Source organism: Vipera berus, assembly GCF_964194415.1.
Source record: "Vipera berus genome assembly, chromosome: 2".
Classification (NCBI taxonomy): domain Eukaryota; kingdom Metazoa; phylum Chordata; class Lepidosauria; order Squamata; family Viperidae; genus Vipera; species Vipera berus.
The window spans coordinates 119,133,468-119,153,557 of record NC_138203.1 but is presented as its reverse complement, the minus strand read 5'-3'; positions in this window follow the sequence as shown (position 1 = coordinate 119,153,557).

The window sequence follows — 20,090 nt, the reverse complement described above, 5'->3', positions numbered from 1 at the left end:
ACAGAGGGGTCAGGTCTATGTATTTATCTATCTAAAGTTGAGGATCCTGGATCATTTTGTCTTTTTAACTGGGCCACTTGAACAGAAGCCAAAATTTTGGGAGGAAACCAGTGACTGTTCCAAATGGTTTGTCTTGAAATTCAGCAGCAAGTCATACAAAAGGGGGGCAGATTAGGGCTTCAGGGCATCAGTCTATGCACGGTGGGGAGGAAGGTAGCCCTGCCAGTGATCTGCCTACCCATTCGCTGCATGCCGGGGGATCTAAGAGCAATTAATTGCATGTGGGTTTAGAAGAGATAGTCCGGGTATTTATGACATCCTCCCCCTCAGGCTATTTAATTGCGCGGGGCTCGGTCTCAAACCCGGGTCTAAACGGCCTGGGGTTAGCCAGGAACTCTGTTTCAGACAGGGGTCGATCTCCCTTCACGCTGATTAGTTCTGACCATTCTCAACAAGCTGAGGAAAGGCTGGCAGAGGTTTCCCGGATCCTCCCCGCACACGCTGTCCAATCGTTTTCTCCGATTGGAGGCAAGAAGGAGTCTCGGCTGGGCTCCTCTCATCCTCGCCACCTCCAACTAAGCGTCTTCGCTCTGTCACCCCCGGGTCCTCCTCCGGTGCTGTGAAGGGGACACAGAAAGCGGAGGGGGAGGAGGAGGGAGGGGGAAAGATCTGTCACGGCCACGAGCGTTTCAGGCTAATGGTCTTTATTTTATTTATTTTATTTTAATTCCATTTATATCCCGCCCTTCTCCGAAGACTCAGGGCGGCTTACAAGCTTAGCAGTAGCCTTCATTCTATGTATATGCCTGCTTGTTAGGGCTTTCACACACCCCCCAAGCGGCATTATTACAAAGTCACACACCCATAGTGTGGTGGGATGGAGGGTTTGTTGTCACTGTGTGTTGGGGGGAGAGAGCACAGGGGGAGGCTCAGCTAATCTCAATGTACACATGTTGTACTTTGACAATAAAGGTTTATTATTAATTGCCCCCAACAATCTGGGTCCTCATTTTACCTACCTCGGAAGGATGGAAGGCTGAGTCAAACCTTGAGCCTGGTGGGATGCGAACCTGCACTAATTGCAGGCAGCTGGTGTTACTTAAGGAGGCATTAGCCCACTGCTCCACCAAGGCTCAGTCTTTGTTTCTTTCCCGCGAGGCAGCGCAGGCGACGTGGAACCGCAGCTCCGCGCTTTCTTAGTTCGCCTCAACTTCAAGGAAGCGAACCGAAGGTCCCACGCTAGACACGGCACGGAGTCCTCGCGAGAAGGAGTCTTTCCCCCTCCTTTTTTTTTAAAAACCCAGAGCCCTCTGGTTAAATCCCTCCACCCCCCGCCTCTCTCCCCCCCCGCCTCCAACTCTCCCCAGACCGCACAACGCCAGATGCCGGGCGACGCCAGAGCGGCTCTTTGTGTCTTGGCAGAAGTGGAGGAGATCGACCGCCAGAGGGCGCCTTTCCCACACAAATTCCCAGCCCGTGCGCTACGTGCGGCTGTTCCTGCTTTCGCCCGCGGCTGTCCCAGAGCAGCCGCTTTGCTCTTCCTCAGCCCACGCTTTGGGCTCGTCTCATCCGCCGCTGGGGCGGGGCAGCCGGAGTTGCACGCAAGGGCGACGGCTGCGGGAGTAGGCGGGGGGGGGGTTTGAATTGTTATGGATACCGAAGTCACTCCAGGGCTGGGTCGAGGAGTACGGATTCCCCGGGCTGTGGGCGGCTGCGGCCATAGGGAGGCTCTCTATTCCGACGTGGCCCTTGATCTCTCTCTCCGGCAGGAAAAAGTCTCTTCGATTCAGAGCAGCCGGACGGATAGCAGAAAACACCTTGGCTTCCGGAGGCCGCTTTCCTCCTTAGTCCAGCGTTTTCCAACCTTAGGAACTTGAAGATGCGTGGACTTCAACTCCCAGAATTCCCCAGCCAGCTATGCTGGCTGGGGAATTCTGGGAGTTGAAGTCCACGCATCTTCAAGTTCCTAAGGTTGGAAAACGCTGCCTTAGTCCCCAGCTGGCAACTTCCTTCATTTTTGCCCCGGAGCAAAGAAGGCTGGGGGTTGGGTTGGGGAGGTGGGGTTGCAACGTCTTTGCAGCTGCTCCTTCCTGTTGCAAGAGATGCAGGCCAGGCTGGGCTCTTCTTCCTCTTCCCTTAGATATTTCCCGTTAGAGCACAAGTGCGGCCACTTCCCCATCCAGGGCCTATTTTTTCTCTTATCAGCCTAAGGTGGCTGATGGTTGCCTTGGCTTTCTCGATGCTCCGGGGCTCTGGGCCTCCCCGTAGAGGGCAATGCTGCCTTTCCTCTCCGGATGGGACAGCCGTGTCTCAAACCACCCTTTGCAGAAGTGTCTCAACCTTGGTGAGCGCAGGGCCTCTGGCCAGTGTGTCACTGCGGTGGATGCAGGTTGCGTGCCTCAGAAGGTCATGCTGCACAGCTGTTGTGTAGAGTCAGTAAGGTCCTCTTCCCATTGCCCTCCGCTTGTGGTAGGAAGTGGTTTGTAGTAGAGAGCGTGCAGTGTGGAGCTTAATTTTTCTCCTCCTGACAGTTTCCAGAGCTGTTCAGTTTATAGATGACCCTGAAAGACAAGAGGCAGAAGGGGAAGTTGCGTGGAAAGATGTAAGCAACCCCCTCTTTGTCACGGGACTTGCAAGTTGAAAAATTAGATAAGCCTATTTTAAATAATAAAAATGCCTCTCAGATTTTTTGCAACAAAGGGTCCACTGGCTAGCTTGGCCTTTGTGTAGGAGGCATTGACCTATCAACTGAGTTGCCCATATTGGGATAAGTCTGTGTAGGTCTTAGCAGGGAATGAATCATTCCTAAAAAGGCGCTGCTTATCTTTGAAGCCTGTCTTGCCCTTTGAGCTCTAAAATTTTGCTCTCAGTCCATCCCTGCAGAATATGATTCCTGGCAGTTGCATTTGGGATGGGGAGAGGGAATTTCCTAAGAAATCATTTCCATCATTCCTGACCAAAGACCAAACACCATCCTGGGAGAAAACCAGGAGGATTAACTTGGTATGAAATCAACACGAATGTGCGGTTTATGTATTGTTGATGAGAAAAGGGTCAAGCTAATCATATGATCAGTTTTGTTAACTGTTTTTAACCTATGGAGAAGTATACAGATTTGGATGGGAAAGAACAGGCTCCGGCTCAACCCGGCCAAGACTGAGTGGCTTTACGTACCGGCATCTCGTTTAGTCCAAGAGGTTCCATCTTTGGTTATAGGAGGAGAGATGTTACCTCCCGTTGATAGAGCACGCAATCTGGGCGTCCTCCTAGATTCACGACTCAGTTTTGAAGATCATATTGGAGTCGTAGCTAGGGGGGCATTTGCCCAGATTCGCCTAGTATACCAATTGCGCCCCTTTCTGGACCGAAATGCCCTACGTACAGTCACCCACGCACTCATTACCTCCCGTATAGACTACTGCAATGCTCTCTACATGGGGCTGCCCTTGAAAACCACCTGGAGGCTTCAGCTGGTGCAGAATGCGGCTGCACGGGTAGTGATGGGAGCTCCCCGATACTCCTCTGCTCCATGAGCTGCATTGGTTACCGGTTGCCCTCCGGGTGAGATTTAAGGTGCTGGTACTTACCTTTAAAGCCCTACATGGCTTAGGCCCGGGATACTTGCAGGACCATCTGCTGCCGGGAACGAATTCCCATCGCCCAGTACGCTCACACAGAGAAGGCCTCCTCAGGGTACCGTCGGCTAGACAATGTCGGCTGACGACCCCCAGGGGGAGGGCCGTCTCTGTGGGAGCGCCAGCCCTGTGGAACCAGCTCCCCCATGAGCTTCGGATGGCCCCAGATCTCCGGTCCTTTCACCGCGGCCTCAAAACACTCCTTTTCCACCTGGCTGAGCTGGACTGACAGGGATTTTAATTATGTTTTTAATTTTTTATCTCTAATTTTTAATTTATTTTAATTTTAATTTTAATTTATTGTACAGAGGCCTTTAATTTTAATTTTATCTTAACTTCTGTATTTATTGTATGTTATTGTTGTTAGCCGCACTGAGTCCTTCGGGAGATAGGGCGGCATATAAGTCCCAATAATAAAGAAAGAAAGAAAGAAAGAAAGAAAGAAAGAAAGAAAGAAAGAAAGAAAGAAAGAAAGAAAGAAAGCTTTGCATGTTGGAATAGCATGGACCTGGAGTCAATTCTTGCTCAGCAGTGTCAGTAACATAGGTTTATTTATTTATTTAGGTTAAAATAGCCTAGTCTCATGTATACCACCCTGAAGGCCCTGTAAGCAAATTGATTAATAATCTTATCAGTGATTGATAAATACAAATTCTACAGCATGGATTAATAGTGGGGAAGAGGGTGCTGAAAGATTCTCCAAGTCTGTCTGTGTTCCCCAGTGTTCCACATTTCCCAGAAAAATGTGTACCCATCCAAGTTTTTATTGTGAAATTACACTTCCTTGTTCATGGAATTTTAGCAGGTCTCTAGATCAGGGTCCCTAACCCCTGGTCAATGGACTGGCCCTGGTCTGCGGCATGCCAGAAACCGGCCCGTGCAAACAAGAAGCCCCATCCGTGGATGCAGATAGTATGCAAAACCACGCCGCCTCCGGTCCACAGAAAAAATCTCTCTGTGGAACCGGCTCCTGGTGCCCAAAAGGTCGGGGCCCGCTACTCTAGATGACCTTATCTTCCAATTGTAAACCTCCTTTTTCATCTTTCCCTTTTGTTACCAATAGCTGGCTAGGAGAAAGGGCAGAATTGCTGCACGATATATGGGGTCCCTTTGGAAGCCCCTTGAATATCTGTCTTCAGAGCTGCATGCCCACAAACTTGCTCTTTTCTGGCCTGTGTTCCTCGGCCAGGCCCTTGACATATGGCTGGACATTTTATTTGAATGCTGGGCATCATCCCAGGACCTGTTTTGATCATGAGGTGTTTGGATTAGCCTAAAAATTAGCGTGGAAGGAAAGAGTGCTCCAAGAGGTATGCAAAGTGCCTGGTTTCCCTCTGGCTGTTTGGCAGTACAGTATCATTAGGAGTTTAATACTTCTAGATGGACTTCATTACAGTCATCTTCCGACAGCGTTTCGGGGAGAGATTTCCTTCCTGAAGCTGTGAAACTCCTCAAAGTTCCAGATCCTGTTGTTCTGCCCTGATCTTCAGCCCCTTCTGTCAAAAGCCTCATTTCTTCTTCCCCCCACCTCCCCATGTTCTGGTAGATTTCTGCTCTGGTTGCTGTAGTGAGAGCAGATAGATTCAGTTTGGAGAGGGGGGGAAACTGCTTACAGGATAGCTCCATTTTCTGCAGGCCTATTTATAGACAAGGCATACATCAAAGGACTCCGAACAGACAAGAATTCTGGAGGGGGGGCTATTGTATCAGCTGCTGGGCGGATGCCTGTCCTTCCCTGCCTCCCCCCCTCCATGGAATTACAACTGCTAAACAGGGTCAGCCTGCTGCCCACATCATGAGAGACAAGTATGTGGCCGGGAGCCCAGGATACATTGACAAAAGGTCTGGGAGTTTGTATTCACAACACCTCTGTTGAGGGAAGGCCATCTTAAAGTTGGACCATAGGGGCAAGACATCTTAAAACGTTTCCACCCTGCTTTCTCTTGCAGAGAAAATTTTCAGAAACCCTTTTTCAGGATCAAGGGGACTTCCATCTGCCATGGAAGTCATCCTGATGTGCTTTGGCTGTCTTTTCCACTTCAGCAAATTATTTTGTTGTTGTTGGGTGAACAACACGGGACAGCACAGGAGGATTCTAAGTAGAAGAACTTTTGTCTGAAACTCCTGCAAAATTCCAGGGAGATGGTCTGGGAGCCTCTGATTTCTGAACTGGGAGAGCCAGTTTGGAGTAGTGGGGAAGGCGCCAGGCTAGAAAGTGGGAGAGCCTGCATTCTGGACCCTGCATTCTAAGCCGCCTGGGTGACTTGGGCCATTCACTTTCTCTCAGCCCTGGGAAGGAGGCAATGGCAAACCACTTATGAAATCTTGCCAAGAATAATGCTGCAGGGGCTGGCCCAGTCACCAGCAATCAAGCCTGATTTGAAAGCATGTCTGTGTCGCGCACACACACACAGGAGCGCACGTGGACTCCCCCACACCCACCCACCTACACGGATTTAAAGCTTCTCCCAGTCTGTTTCCCTGGGTTTTCCCTTGTGAGCAGGAAATAGCCAGTTTTCATTCATTCCCGAAATACCAGAAGGCATGATAGGAGGGAACTGGGATAAAGAATCATGATAGTTGAATAAAAGAGAAGATTCCCTTGCCTTGTGATTTCAACAAGAAAAATAACTCATCATCCCCCACCTTGTATCAGGCCTCTTGCCTGAATTCCTGGGTGGAGGAAAAGGCAGAGGGAGTGGAGTCTCTCAGCTTCGCCATGGACAGAACTAAGACACCACAGGGCAGGAAAGATCACTTTTTTTGGTCAGTGTTTGGGCTGGCTGAAAGCTGAAGCGCCTGTCCTTGATCTCAATAGGCAGGCCAACCTCCTCCCAGTGTGTTGTTATTTTTAAAGTCCCCCAGCCCACCATCATTCGGTGCTGGCCTGCCACTTAATGCTTTCAACTAAATGTGTGTGTGTGTGTGTGTGCGCGGAGGAGGAAAGGGCACTTGGCTCCCCAACAGATCCATTTCTGCATTCCCATTCCAGTATCACTGCCATTCACACCTACAGGCAGGGGTGTGGATCCAGGGCCTCATGGGTAGAGTGCTGACTCTGATATGACTCAGAGGGGTGGGGTCTTTGGCATGACTCCTCCCTGCTAATCCTTTAATTGCCCATGAAGCCTGGACTTGCAGTGGAAGAATATGGGGTGGCTGTGGGGTGGAAAGGGGATTTTTCGCTGTGGGCCCTACACTCTGGTTTCTGGGAGGGAGATTTTGCTTTCTCATGAATAATGGCTTTTGCTTCCCCAGTGAGGAAATAAAAGGAGTCTGGTCACCTCCTATAAAAAGCTGAAACCTTTAAGTTGGGTGGAACTTAATGTTAACTCCATGGACACCTGTGTCTTCTTTTCTTGGTAACAAAAAAGCTGTTCTTTTAGGACGACTTGGTGGTGTCCCAACCAAGAACCAAGAAGGTCAAGCCCTGCTTAGCTTTGTGGAAATCCAGTAAGGTCAGCTTAGGAACTGTTGCCTGCTATGAACTGTAGTCTAACTTGGAGAAAGTGACAGGTGATACTTTTCACAGCAAAGGGATCACGGCCATTATCAACAGCTCCGTTTAAATGGCACAGCAAATCCAAACGTGGCAACATTTACGGATGCCCACTTTTTACTTGTTTTGTTCCTGTGCATTTAACACAGCAGAAAAATTCCCAGTGGACTCTTGAATTTTCTAAACTTTTTCTCCAAAGCTCCCACTCAAACATGATTTCCAACTACTTATCATTCCATATGCTGAAAAGCAACTATGTCTTTCTTGCAGCCAAACCTTCAAGATTCCACAGCTGTAGCAGATTGTTGTATAGATATGCCCAGCAAAATCACTGCATGAGTTTAGATTCAAATCAAGTCCACCCCTTACAAATTATATTAAAACATTAGATTCACACTTTCTGGATCCTCTACTTTCATCTTCAGGCAAACCTCTTTCTTCTTTTTATTTCACGGATAGAAGTGAAAAGCTCACAGCAACAAGTAATCTGGCCACTATTCTTTATTTACAATACTTCACATAAGTTTTGAATTACCTGAAGAAAGCACAGAAGTCAGGGTGTGCAAGGGAAGGTGTGGGAATTTTTCCAGTTCCGTATTCGCCCCTCCCCCCCCACATTCTTCTAGAGGTTTGGAGAAAAGCCTCCATTGTCTTCCCCCTGCCCCCCCATACCTCCCACCTCCCACCCTCCTGCCAGGCTGTGGTAGGGGAAAAACACAGGCAATCCAGTCCAATATAGGCTGTGGAAGACAGGGCTGTCTATTGAGTTGTTAAGTGTGGAGAACCCCCCCCCACCAGGCCCAGTTCCACGGAAGGGCCTGAAGGGCAGATGGGCCCAGCGTTGGGCTCCTGGCGAAACTTGGGCAGGACTCCTGTTCCTGCTGAACTGAGCCAGTTTTTCTAAAACAACTGAGTATCAGCTCAGTAGGCACGGGAGGCTTGGGCCCTATGGAGGAAGCAGGGCCCAGTCTCTCTATTAGAATCAAGCAGGAACTCTTGGCCATTCTGAATCTTCTGAGAAGGACTATGTCTGTGTTTTCCTTTCTGCTCAGTTGGTTCTCCTGGGATCCCCTTACTGAGATAGGACTGAATGAGCAGAGGAGAGAATGGACTCCAAGTGGCGGAACTTAGCCACTGTGAACATGGCTGAACCAAACGCTGTTCACAAGTGAGCTAAGCCCTACCCTATGCAGTCTGAGGAATTCCCTCCTCCCTGCCCAATAATTCTGTACACACACACACACACACACACACACGCTTGTCTCTGCAGCTGATGGCTTGCCGTGTCTCCTTGCACTCTCCAGGTGGACTCCCCTTGGCGAGCGACATCCGGAGCCTCAGTTTATGGAGTTTCCATCCAGGCGGAGGAGCTTGCCAACAGTTGGAAATCCCTGGCAATGTGATTCTGAACATCAAGGTAAAATCACATCACCAGGAACCCCAGCAGGCAGCAGCAGGAGGAAGAAGGAGAAGCCGAGGAACACCACTGGCACCACTGTAGAAAGAAAAAAGGAGGTTAAGGTAGGATGGATGGATGTCTGGCTTGTAGCTTGCAAAACAGTCTGCCACCTGCAAAAAGGAAAGGGATCTTCGATGCCCAGACTGACTGGCTATCTGCCATTCACAAGAATCCACCAATCCAAGAGCCTTGGTGGAGCAGTGGGCTAATGCCTCCTCAAGTAACACCAGCTGCCTGCAATTAGTGCAGGTTCGCATCCCACCAGGCTCAAGGTTGACTCAGCCTTCCATCCTTCCGAGGTAGGTAAAATGAGAACCCAGATTGTTGGGGGCAATAAGCTGACTTTGTAATAATGCCGCTTGGGGTGTGTGTGAAAGCCCTAATAAGCAGGCATATACATAGAATGAAGGCTATTGCTAAGCACATTGGTTTGTGCTTCTTAGATTGTAAGCCGCCCTGAGTTTTCAGAGAAGGGCGGGATATAAATGGGATTAAAAAAAAAATCCAGTCCAGTCAGGGGCACCAACAAACAGGAAAGACCATTTTGCAGACCCCCCAAGTTTCTTCAACAACATTCCTATCAGGATACACATTTGAAAATCACTTTACATCTACCGGTACGCTGCAAGAAATTTGGGTACTTTTAAGCAGCTCTATAGACTTAATTTCCAGATTACATTAAAAGTGTTCCCGTGGCTGAGTTTTCTTTTAAAACAAAACTTTGTACAGCCAATACAGTTGGTGGTCAGGGAATCAGGATAAGCATCAGGTGGTTAGAAGGGAATTCAGCACTCTATACAGCAATCTATACAACAATGTCCTGCTGTTATTTAAACCAATAGTGGGGTGGACTGCGGGGACTCCCATTAATGAGATGTGATGGGAAAGTTTTAACCCAAACCACCACATAGCAGGAAAGGGTTCTGTCTCCTTCCTGTTCATATTCTTTGGATTCTGATGCACATGGGGTAGTTCTTGTTTAAGAAACAGCTACATATCCTATCCTGGTCTGATTGGTTGCTGTTGGACAGCACTAGATTCAAGAGCCACAAAAGTACAAGAAGCCATACTAGAAGCGGATGCTGATAGACCGTGACCTGGGATGCAACTTATGAAACAACCCTCCCCCCCACTCCCCCAAGAGGTCATACTAACTAACCTAAGAGGGAAAGGGTGTATACACATATGTGGGTAAACATGGGCTGATTCACCTTAGAATGGCTGAGAAAGTTACTGTCAGAGCAGTATGGACTTCTTGGAGGGAGACTAAATTACATATTGGGTAACAAGAGAAGAGAGGAGATAGGCTCTCTGTGCCCCAAAGCCCAATAGTGAGCCCACAGACCAACTGTGGAAAAAGCAGTTGTCCTAATAAACTTGCAGGGAAAGCTTCCTAAAGAGACTTAGGCCATCTCTGAAAACGAAGTGCTCTCAGCAAAACAGCCTCCACCTTAGCCCAGTTTTCTATCTCTTTCTAGGAGAAAGTGGAACAATGATAACAGCAGAAAGTCAAATTAAAATTGATCAACTCTTTGATCTGCATGCGTGAGGGATCTGCAAGAGTTGGTTCCCAGACTGATTAAAGTCCTGTCAACCATTATGTAAACATGCTTCCCCATGATTAGTGACGAGACCTGCCTTGTCCCTGGATCCTGGGCAGCTGTTAAAAATAACATCAAAGGGTCTCCACCCTGAGGTACAGAGGGCTGCACTGGTTCAAAATGGAAATGGTTCTGTTGTTGACATCCCTTTCACCTCAATGCGTCTTGCTACAAGATTTGTTTGCTACAGGGTTTGCTTGCTCTGAGGATTTTGCTTGGAAAAGAATCGCTATTGGTTAGGCAATCTGACAAACCCATCAGAAAGAGCACTATGTTATCTCTGATGTAAGCTCAAAATACAATTATTTGGATGGAGGCAGTCCATGTTTTCAGCAGAGAATCATCAGACATTTACACCTAGGGAAGAGGGATGGTAAGCAGTCCTTTTTAAAACTTAGTTATAACATTTCTAAGACTGTTGATCTCAGAGTAGTTTTTCCTAGATTAGGGACCTGTTCGGTTTTTAATAAAAAATAATATAAATAGGATTTTCCAATCAGCCCTCTTTATTTTGGCCAGCACCTGTCCCTTCCAGAATAGTCAACAATTAAGTCTATGGGAATTGTATTCAAACAGTCAATATATTGCCTGCTCTAAATATTGGAATGATTATGTTTCCTATTAAATTATATGTTCTCTATTTCAGGAGTAATCAGAAAGTAGACTAGAATTTACTGGCATGGTTTGTAGTAGAGATCCAAAAATTTCAATGATTGGTGCTTTTAATAGGCCTGTGCAATGCTCCCAATCCAATCTGGAGGAAGTGCTTCAGAAGAGAGGGCTGCTTAAACAAGCTACATGCAAAGGCGGTGCTCACCTTCTCAGCATCTCTAAAACACCTTTCCTAAATTGAATCTGGAACATTCCATAGACCTAATTCCTGACCTATAAAATAAGAATATTAACTGGATACTTCCGAATTCCAGCCCACTGTGTCTCCGCTTTCTTCGAGCATAGAAGACAGTTGTCTCCATTAGGTGAATCCTCAATCTGGATATCCTTTCAGCCATTATTTTGGACATGCATATGAAGATGGATTTCTTTGTTATAGGGAAAGGATAGGTAGATGCCCTGGAGCTGTACAGATAGCTCTTGGCTAATGACCACTGTTGAGCCTAAAGTTTCTGTTGCTAAGTGAAACGGTTAAGTAAATTTGCCCCATTTTATGACCTTTCTTTCTTGCCACAGTTGTTAAATGAACCACTGCAGTTGTGGAGTGAATCTGGCTTCCCCATTGACTTTGCTTGTCACAATGTCACAAAAGGTGATCACATGACCCTGGGACACTGCGACCGTCATAAATATGAACCAATGGCCAAGCATTTGAATTTTGATCACGTGACCATGGGGAAGCTGCAATAGTCATAAGTGTGAAAAATGTTCATAAGTCCTTTTTTTCAGTGCCGCTGTAACTTTGAATGGTCACTAAACAAACTATGGTAAGTCGAAAACTACCTGGTACTATATAAAGGTTGCCTGCTTTTAGAGAAATATGAAAAGTGAAAGCACCAGGCTGTGTAGGCACCCAGCTCATGTAGATAATGTTATCTGCACACTAGGATCAAACCCACAGAATTCCACTTCTGATAATTTCAAAATGTAAATCTGATGTATTAGCATTTTCTGCATACCTGTCCCCTTTTCTGCTCGCTGATTAATAATATTAAAATGCTAACATACAGCTGGGACAGAAAGAGAATAAATGAATGAATGAATGATGCAAGACCACCCTTTTCATGATACTCCAACATGACATTTAAGAAGGGTAACATCAACTGCAACTTTTAAGTATTAGAAAGACCACTTCATCGGGGTACAGCATAGTTTGGAAATTACTTTTTCCCCCAATTCCCAAACTTTGAGGGAGGAAAGTTTTGCACCTAGCACACCCTGCACCTCTCTCTAAATACAGTGTTGTAAATTCTGATGAATTCAATGGGACATATAAATATTTTAGCAAGCTTGACATCATTGCTACATCCATGCACTTAAGACAAGATGGTCCACATTGTCCTGTTCCACAAAACTCCTGATGCAGTTCAACACTGCGGGAGGGAACAACTGCAAGGAAATTAATGTCTCCTTGCTGTTCCCGGGGGAGCATCATTGCTGAGCCAACTGCCTGCAGTAAAGCCCCCTTGGAAATACAGAAAATAGCAGGGGTGGGGTGGGGTCCGCAGGAGAGAACCATCAAAGAAGTTGGGGGGGGGGCGGGAAGGTCTCCCAGAGGGCTTCCTCAACCCTCCTTGTTCCTTAGCAATAATGCTAATTAACACAGCAGGAGAGGTTAATAAGTGAAATGAGACTCACCCAAAGTGGGACAGGTTCAGGCTTTGAGATATTATGCCGAGCATTGCTCCTATGCCCAGTTCCTCCGCAGAAGAGGGAAGGTGAGCATTTGCTCCGTCCCTTCTTCCCTTGCGAATTTGTCTCCAAGGCTGTGGGAGGCTAGCACAGGAATTGGGGAGGTGGCCCTGCCTCTCTCTTGACCCACCACTGCAGCCTAACCGGATAGTGGGTCAAGGGCAAGCAGCATATTCCTGATCAGTTAAAAGCAACCCTAAAAATAGAGGCTTCAAAAGCACCAAGACTGTGTGGCAGCACCGGAAACTCGCTTCCTAGCTGGGTGGGGCTCAGAGGGTTCAGCTCATTCAACAGCTTGAATGTTTCCTCCCAGGCCTCTTTCTCTCTCTCCCTGCAGCTGCTGCTTGCTTCTAGTTCGGTTTGTTACAGAGGTGCGTCAACCCAGGCATGGCAGACCTGAGAGAGAAAAATGCTTTCTCAACTGCCTCCCCAACTGGGTTGAGCAAAGCTTGTATATACTGGGATAGTAGTCTGTTGAACAGGGTGCCATGCATTGTGGGAATGTCGCTATTTCTGAAGTGCTCCAAGTGAGGCTATCAATGGGAGCAATGCTGGAGCAGGCACTGGGTTTGCTTTCACTGATTCAGCTAAACTAGGAACTTTCTGAACCAAAACCTCTGAGATATTTGAGCTAGATGAGGCCAGGAGCACAAAGAAGGTTGCAAAACCACAGCCTCTTCAAAGTTACGCAGTGTTCTCGTTCCAGTGTAATTTCCCATCATATCCCTGCCTGTGACTTCCTCTTTATTGACTCTATTACCAATTGCACCCTCTGATTGAAGACAGGGCACAATCAACTGAAAATAGACGGTGCACTCTGTGGAATGAGCGGGCAGTGCCTGCTGCCCCCACTTCCGAGGCAGAGCTGCTCGCCTCTAATGGAGCCCAGAATCACTCTTAATTTATTTTCCAGTTCTCAGGCATTTTGGCTTTGCGTCAAGAGAATTCCATAGTTAGGACCTCAATCTCTAATCCGGTCTGCAGATTTTAGGATTGCATCCTGCTGTGGGCAGATGGAATGTGTTTGGGGGGGGGGGAGGCATTCTGATGCAGTGTCTTCTTCCAAAGTTTTTAATTAGAATCTACTTTATGAGAGTAGTAACTACAGCATCAAGCACCGGATCACCATTTTCAATTATTGCCCTCCAAATATGTTGAATTAGCATGACTGATACATCCGAAAGACACCAGTTTGGAGAATGCTAGCATAGAGATCAACTGATGCTCAGGTAACCCCTAATGAATAAATGGCTGTTCATAAAGGCAGAAGATCTGCAGTCACAACCCAATGCATCAGATTTTAGAGTGAGGACTACAATGCTGTGACATAATGGCTGGCAAGGACTTAGGATGCAGGCTTATCTAAGCCCTTCACAGAGCCTCTTCAAGGAGCCTTAACATCAAAAAGTGCTGTAGTCTGTGTTGTAGCTTGTTGTATTTTAAATAATCCCTTGCAGCGTGAACAACTTCTCCAGCTCACCTCCGTCAAGCGCAGACATGCCACGTAGCAGTCAGACCTCAAGTCTGGGGGAAAATATAGACAGAAGCAGAAGCTGCTTTCCATCTTTTTCATGGATATTTTAAAAGAGCAAAACATGGACCTTCAGGCCTGGCAGTCCTACAGCTATAAGGTTTCCATCCCAAGTATTTCATAGTGCTGTGATTCTTTTTCAAAAGCACCTTTTGCAGAGGGGACAGATTCAGATAAAGGCAAAAAGCCCTTCTCTCAAAACCAAAAATGGGCAACCCCTTAATTTTGCTGGAGTTCAAAACATTTTTATGGGTTGGAGTAATGTCACAAGTGTGGGTGTTGTCCCTTTCTCTGATACCTTGTTCTCCTGCAGAATTCTATTTAATTTTCCATCCCTTGTGAACAACTGAATGGGCACCCTGCATTTGATTCAATGTCCAGATAGCTCAGCCTTCTCCACACGTGTTAGGCTTAAGAGGTATCCACTGAACTACAAGCCCTATTATCCCCTTCTGTTGGATGGAGGATCCACTCAATCGGAAGAGGTCCAAGTTGATGAAATATTCTTTTGTTGACTGCCTATTTTGGTCTGCAATCCAAACTGGACTGATCCTAGTTAACAGGGCCTTGCTTTATATGTTTCTTCCAAGCATGCAAAAAGCTGAAAGCCCACTGCAGCTTTGTGATCTTGTCAACCCTCAAATTTGCAAAACTGTCAGGATGAGTAGCTAAGGCAAGGCTAATGTCTGAATACCTCAAACATTACAAGGGGGAAAAGGAGCACCGTCTAATTGTGTGAGGGAATATCCTATAAAGGAAAAGATTATTCTTCTTTTGTGCACAATGGCCTTTGACAAGGCCTCTGGGATAGGTCTGAAGACAGGAAGAGCTGCCCATAAATTATACAATCTTTTCCAAGTGCTTTTTTAATTCTCCCCACCCTTTTCTACGGCAATGGAAGCTATTCCATCAGAGGGCCCACTCTCCGTCTAAAATGTATTATTTATGTTTGAAAAGCACTGAAAGTGTGGGGCAGTCTGGAACATTATAATGTGATATCGAGCAATTTCTTTTTCCAAACACTTCTAAAATAAAAGGCTCATTTTTGAACAGCAAATGCTGTTCAGGTTGGGTGAATGAGAATACAGACACCCCCAAATAAATTTGAATGGTTTCTTAGTTGAACAATTATGTATCATCTCTAAGTTTTAGGAAAGAAAATAGGGAAGGAGGGGAGCATTGTTGAGGAGGGGAGTATCCAAAAAGTCACAACGGCAGCCATAAATCTGTAGGACTTTGATCTTGGAGTGCCAGTCTCCCTCTTGGCTTAAATTGTGCATACTTTAATGCTTATATATTTTATTTTATTTTTATTTTATGTTATTTGAGAATTGATTTCATGTTGCTCTGGACCCTGGGAATGAGCTGCACCAAGCTAATAAAATACATTTCTCACAAAGAGCATTTGTGCAAATGGCTTGTTAAAAGGAATCAGCAGACAGAGTGGGAGGAGGAGTAGAATCCAGATCTGGACTGCTAAGGGAGCAAAATATGAAACCTCAATTTCTCTTCCCTCCACCCCATATTTAATTTTTAAAAACCTTATACACAATTGATAAAGGATAAGCATTGCTATTTTCTGGAAGAGCTGCACATTCTCTTGGTTTTCAGATATTTTTCTGGGGAATTCTACCATCGGAAGGGCTAAGCCTGAGGAATCTTGACTTAAATGTATGCTTTCTCTAAATATGGTACAATTTCTCTGTAAAAGCCATGCTGCTTCTGAAGACTTCAGGAATGTAGCAAAAACGAGAATAATAAGGCAATTCCCCAAGTCTTCTGCCAACTCAAGATGGAGGAATGATTTATGCAGAACAAATATAAGAAAATCAGGATTGACAGCTGAGAATATCACAATAAGGTAAAATATAATCACATTCATTTCAGTCACACTGGTTCTCACAATTTGAAATGATACTGCCAAAAGCGGTGTGCAAAGCCATAGCTGATCCAATATAAAATTCCATATGGTTGGAGTTTTTTTTAACTTTTTTCCCCTGTTGAAATTGTCCCTGTAAACTAATACTTAGTCTGAGGATCAGGGATTAAATAGCTTGAAAAATATTGTTTTCCTTTTAAATTGAGTAAGTTGATTTTTTGGCATACTGACTCAATCTTACAACTACTGGATCCCAGGAAGACTTCCCCAATCTTTCTCTCTCCTGGATTCAGTTCTCAGAAGCCCCAGTTAACATTACCACTAGGCATCCTGATCTAAAATATGAGAGTTAGATATCCAACATATTGGGATAATTCAAACTGAGGGTTGATTTGACAGAAAGCTTTCAGACTCACTCACTAATACGCAGTCCAATTTCAAGAAATTAATTATTTTGTACAACCCAAAGATATGTCCGTAAAAAATCAGTGCTACTTGTTGCAAGGAAATAGACAGAGGGAGGTCTACAAGTTTGGGAGTCAGATTTAGGGAAGCAGTGGGATGATGCAATGTGGCAATTCCTAATCGAGAATTATATTTTAAGCTGTTACATCACAGGCATTTTATATGTAAGATTCTCCCATATAACTGTTCTACCACATGCTAAAGGTTGTAATAAGAAAAAACAACACCTTTCTTCTATCTTTGGTAGGAATGCAATAAAAGGAACCCGTTAATGATACCAATAACTAAATAAAGGACTGAAATCTCACCAACTTTAGAATCATTACATATATTTGGTGGAAGGAATAAAAAGTTATAAAGCAAGAAATGCTTTTTAGAGCAAAACTACCCGTTGTTGGAAATTATCTATTATCTTTTCTGTTAAAAAATGGTTTAGTAAGATTTAACCAAATATGCTGCTTGGGAAAGTCTCTGATAAAAAAAACAAAAGTAAGAAGTCATAATTAAACTGTGATTTGCAAGATTTTGTCTCTTTTATAAATGACAAAATGAATATTCATTTTGAATATTCAGGATGTATAAAAAACTGAATCAGCTTATTATAGGATTGTGAAATATAGACACTATTTTATGTAATGTGTTACGATGAAGCAGCTATTTTGTGCAATGTATTATTATAACATTTCTTATTATAAGTAACTTTATAATTACAAATTAAAAGATGGCTTGTCAAACTACCGTTACTGATTAACTCACAGTGGCTGGCTCATACGTGATCCTGAGCCATAAAAGAGTTCACAAATGGCTGGAGATACGCTTTGTAGTAAGTGAAACCACCACCACCCCACCAAATATGATGATTTGTGAACCCAAATACACAGTAGTGCAGATGCAGCCAGGAGGTTACTGGTGATGGACTGAAAATGCTGGAATAATCCCATGTGCAACAGGAGGTATCCAAACCAGGCTCATGGAGTCTGACCCTCTCTAGAACTGAGTTGCCAGTGTGGGTCCCCTGGGGTCATTTTAAAGGAGGCAGCAGAGAAGCAGCATTCAATCCTAGACATCTCCTTTTAAAGGATAAAAATACAGTTTTGCTTTTCCTAATGCTGGTTAGTTTGGATTGCAATGATGACAAAAGATGAGGAAGCTCATGGACAACTCTGCAGATTAAAGAAACTCAGAAAACAACAACAAAAGTAGCTGGGAACTATTCCCTGTTGCATTGTGCATTTCAAAGCAGTGCCATTGTGTCCTAGCGAGTTTCTAGATGAAGAAAGCCTAACTCTACTAGATTTTTCTCTGAGCAGCTATGGAATACTGTTTTCTGCCCCTTTGTCTCCCTCAATCCCACCCAAAATTCCATAGATGAAGCGGCTGAATATAAAACTGCCTAAAGGGCAGTGTTGTTAAAGAAATTTATTTTTTATTTTTTTTATTTTAATCCCATTTATATCCCGCCCTTCTCTGAAGACTCAGGGCGGCTTACAATTTAAGCACAAACCAATGTGCTTAGCAATAGCCTTCATTCTATGTATATGCCTGCTTATTAGGGCTTTCATCCCCCCCCCAAGCGGCATTATTACAAAGTCAGCTTATTGCCCCCAACAATCTGGGTCCTCATTTTACCTACCTCGGAAGGATGGAAGGCTGAGTCAACTTTGAGCCTGGTGGGATGCGAACCTGCACTAATTGCAGGCAGCTGGTGTTACTTAAGGAGGCATTAGCCCACTGCTCCACCAAGGCTCCTTATAAATATCGTTTAGACAAAAGAATAAATAGAAAGCATTATTATTTCCCACAATGAGTATTATTGGAAGAACAGCATTTAGTATTTGATTAGTACATTTCAGAAGTTAAGCAGGGTACCCCTGATCACTACTTGGATGGGGACCATGTAGGAATTCTATAGTTGTTGACTAACAGAAGACAACAGCAAATTGTCTCCTTAACAGGGCCTTGGGGGCTGTTACAGCTGTTGGTCGGTCATGAACTGAGGTCAATTCAAGGGCTGTTTACATTTTATTTGACAGTAGCCCTTTCACCTTGAAAGCAACTTTTCTCCTAACCAGAGGGTCTGGAGAGAATCTAACCCCAACGCCTAGAATTAGCAATCAAATAAGAAAGTCCAAAAATATTGCTAATTCTGGAGCGTGTGTTTTTTTAAAAAAAATCAAGAATTATAGGAGTAGCTGGCCAGCAATTTCCCCTCAGTATTGTGACTCACAAATTAAGCAGAATTAGACTTGATCATAACTTAGATAAAAGGCTTCCTGTAGGCTAGAGAGGGAACTTGAAAAAAAGACAATGCCAAACCACTTCCAACAAAACTACAAGGTCAAAAAGTGTTAAAATGGACTCAGAGGAGGCTTTAGGCTCAGTTAAATAAGGCTACCTTTCCTCCTCTCGGATGCTGCAGGGTTTCCAGCTATTGTGCTGCTCCACATCCTACAACAAAGGACCAAAAGCAGGGATTCCCTTGGGATGGGACATTTATTCCCAGGTGTCTCCAAGTATTTTTATATCACAAGAATGCTACGATTACTGATCCTGCTAAATTAGATTGCCTTCAATGAAAGCATGGAGACATTGTGATTTTCTCCTTCCAGACAACTGGAGGTGTTGAACGGAGCAGGTCAGCAAATTCACTTTATATTGCAATGTGCTACTATTGGTGGCTATCACTGTTCCAGGGTATTAGCAGGTAGAAAGTCAGGACCTCTCAGCCTGATAGGACAAGTGCTGATGTGGAATGAGAAAAGAGGATTGTGAACTGGGAAAGAGATTTGAAGAAAACATCAGATGTTACTTTTCTAGCCCAAAGTATCCCCTCCCTCCAGCTGCTTCACCACTAGCAAAAAAGACAAGTTCCCAGTTTTGAGGTTTGGGGTCCTATTTATTTCCTCTGCCAAGAAGGAAGTTCTACCCATACATTCCTGTCAGCTATGCTGGATGGTCTCCCTGCTTGCCCATTGCCCTTTTACCCCGCACCAAGGTAAGCGCACGGACGCACAGGCGCACACACACAATAACGCACGATGGGACAAGCCATGTTGAATAGGCCTGAAATGGTTATGTATATAAAAACAACAAAAAGGGGAACCCAGCCTGCACAGCTACCCACAAGCAGTTGTAACAAACTCCAATGTGCACAGGACCCGTTTTCTAAAAAGGAGAACCGAGGGCACGTTCGACTTCCTCGGGTAGGTTTTATCCTGCCTTCTGAGCAAAAAGCAGCGTTAGGCCAATGGCAAATCTTAAGTAACGCTTAGAAATTTGCACGGGTTTAAATCCTTTGGAAATGCTTGAGAATGGCACCGTCCCGAAGTTTTAAGGAAGGGGGGGGGTCAACCAACGCCGGCCCTAACGCTGGCCCTCTAGGGACAAGAAGGAGGTGAGAAACGGGTGCAAGCCACTAAGAAACCGCGATCGGCCACCATCTCTGCTTTTAAACGATCACATCGCCAGCCGAGCCATGCCGGGATAGGCCGAAACCGTCTCCTGAATCGACCAAGGCGGCAACTGGGGGCAGAAAGGGAGGCTCCCTGCCTCGCTCTCTCCCCGGGCCGCGTACAAAGAGCTGGCAGATCAAAACGGCAGCTTCTCCGGCCGCCTGGCTTCTGTTTGCTTAAGGTTACAGACGAGAGTCGAATCACG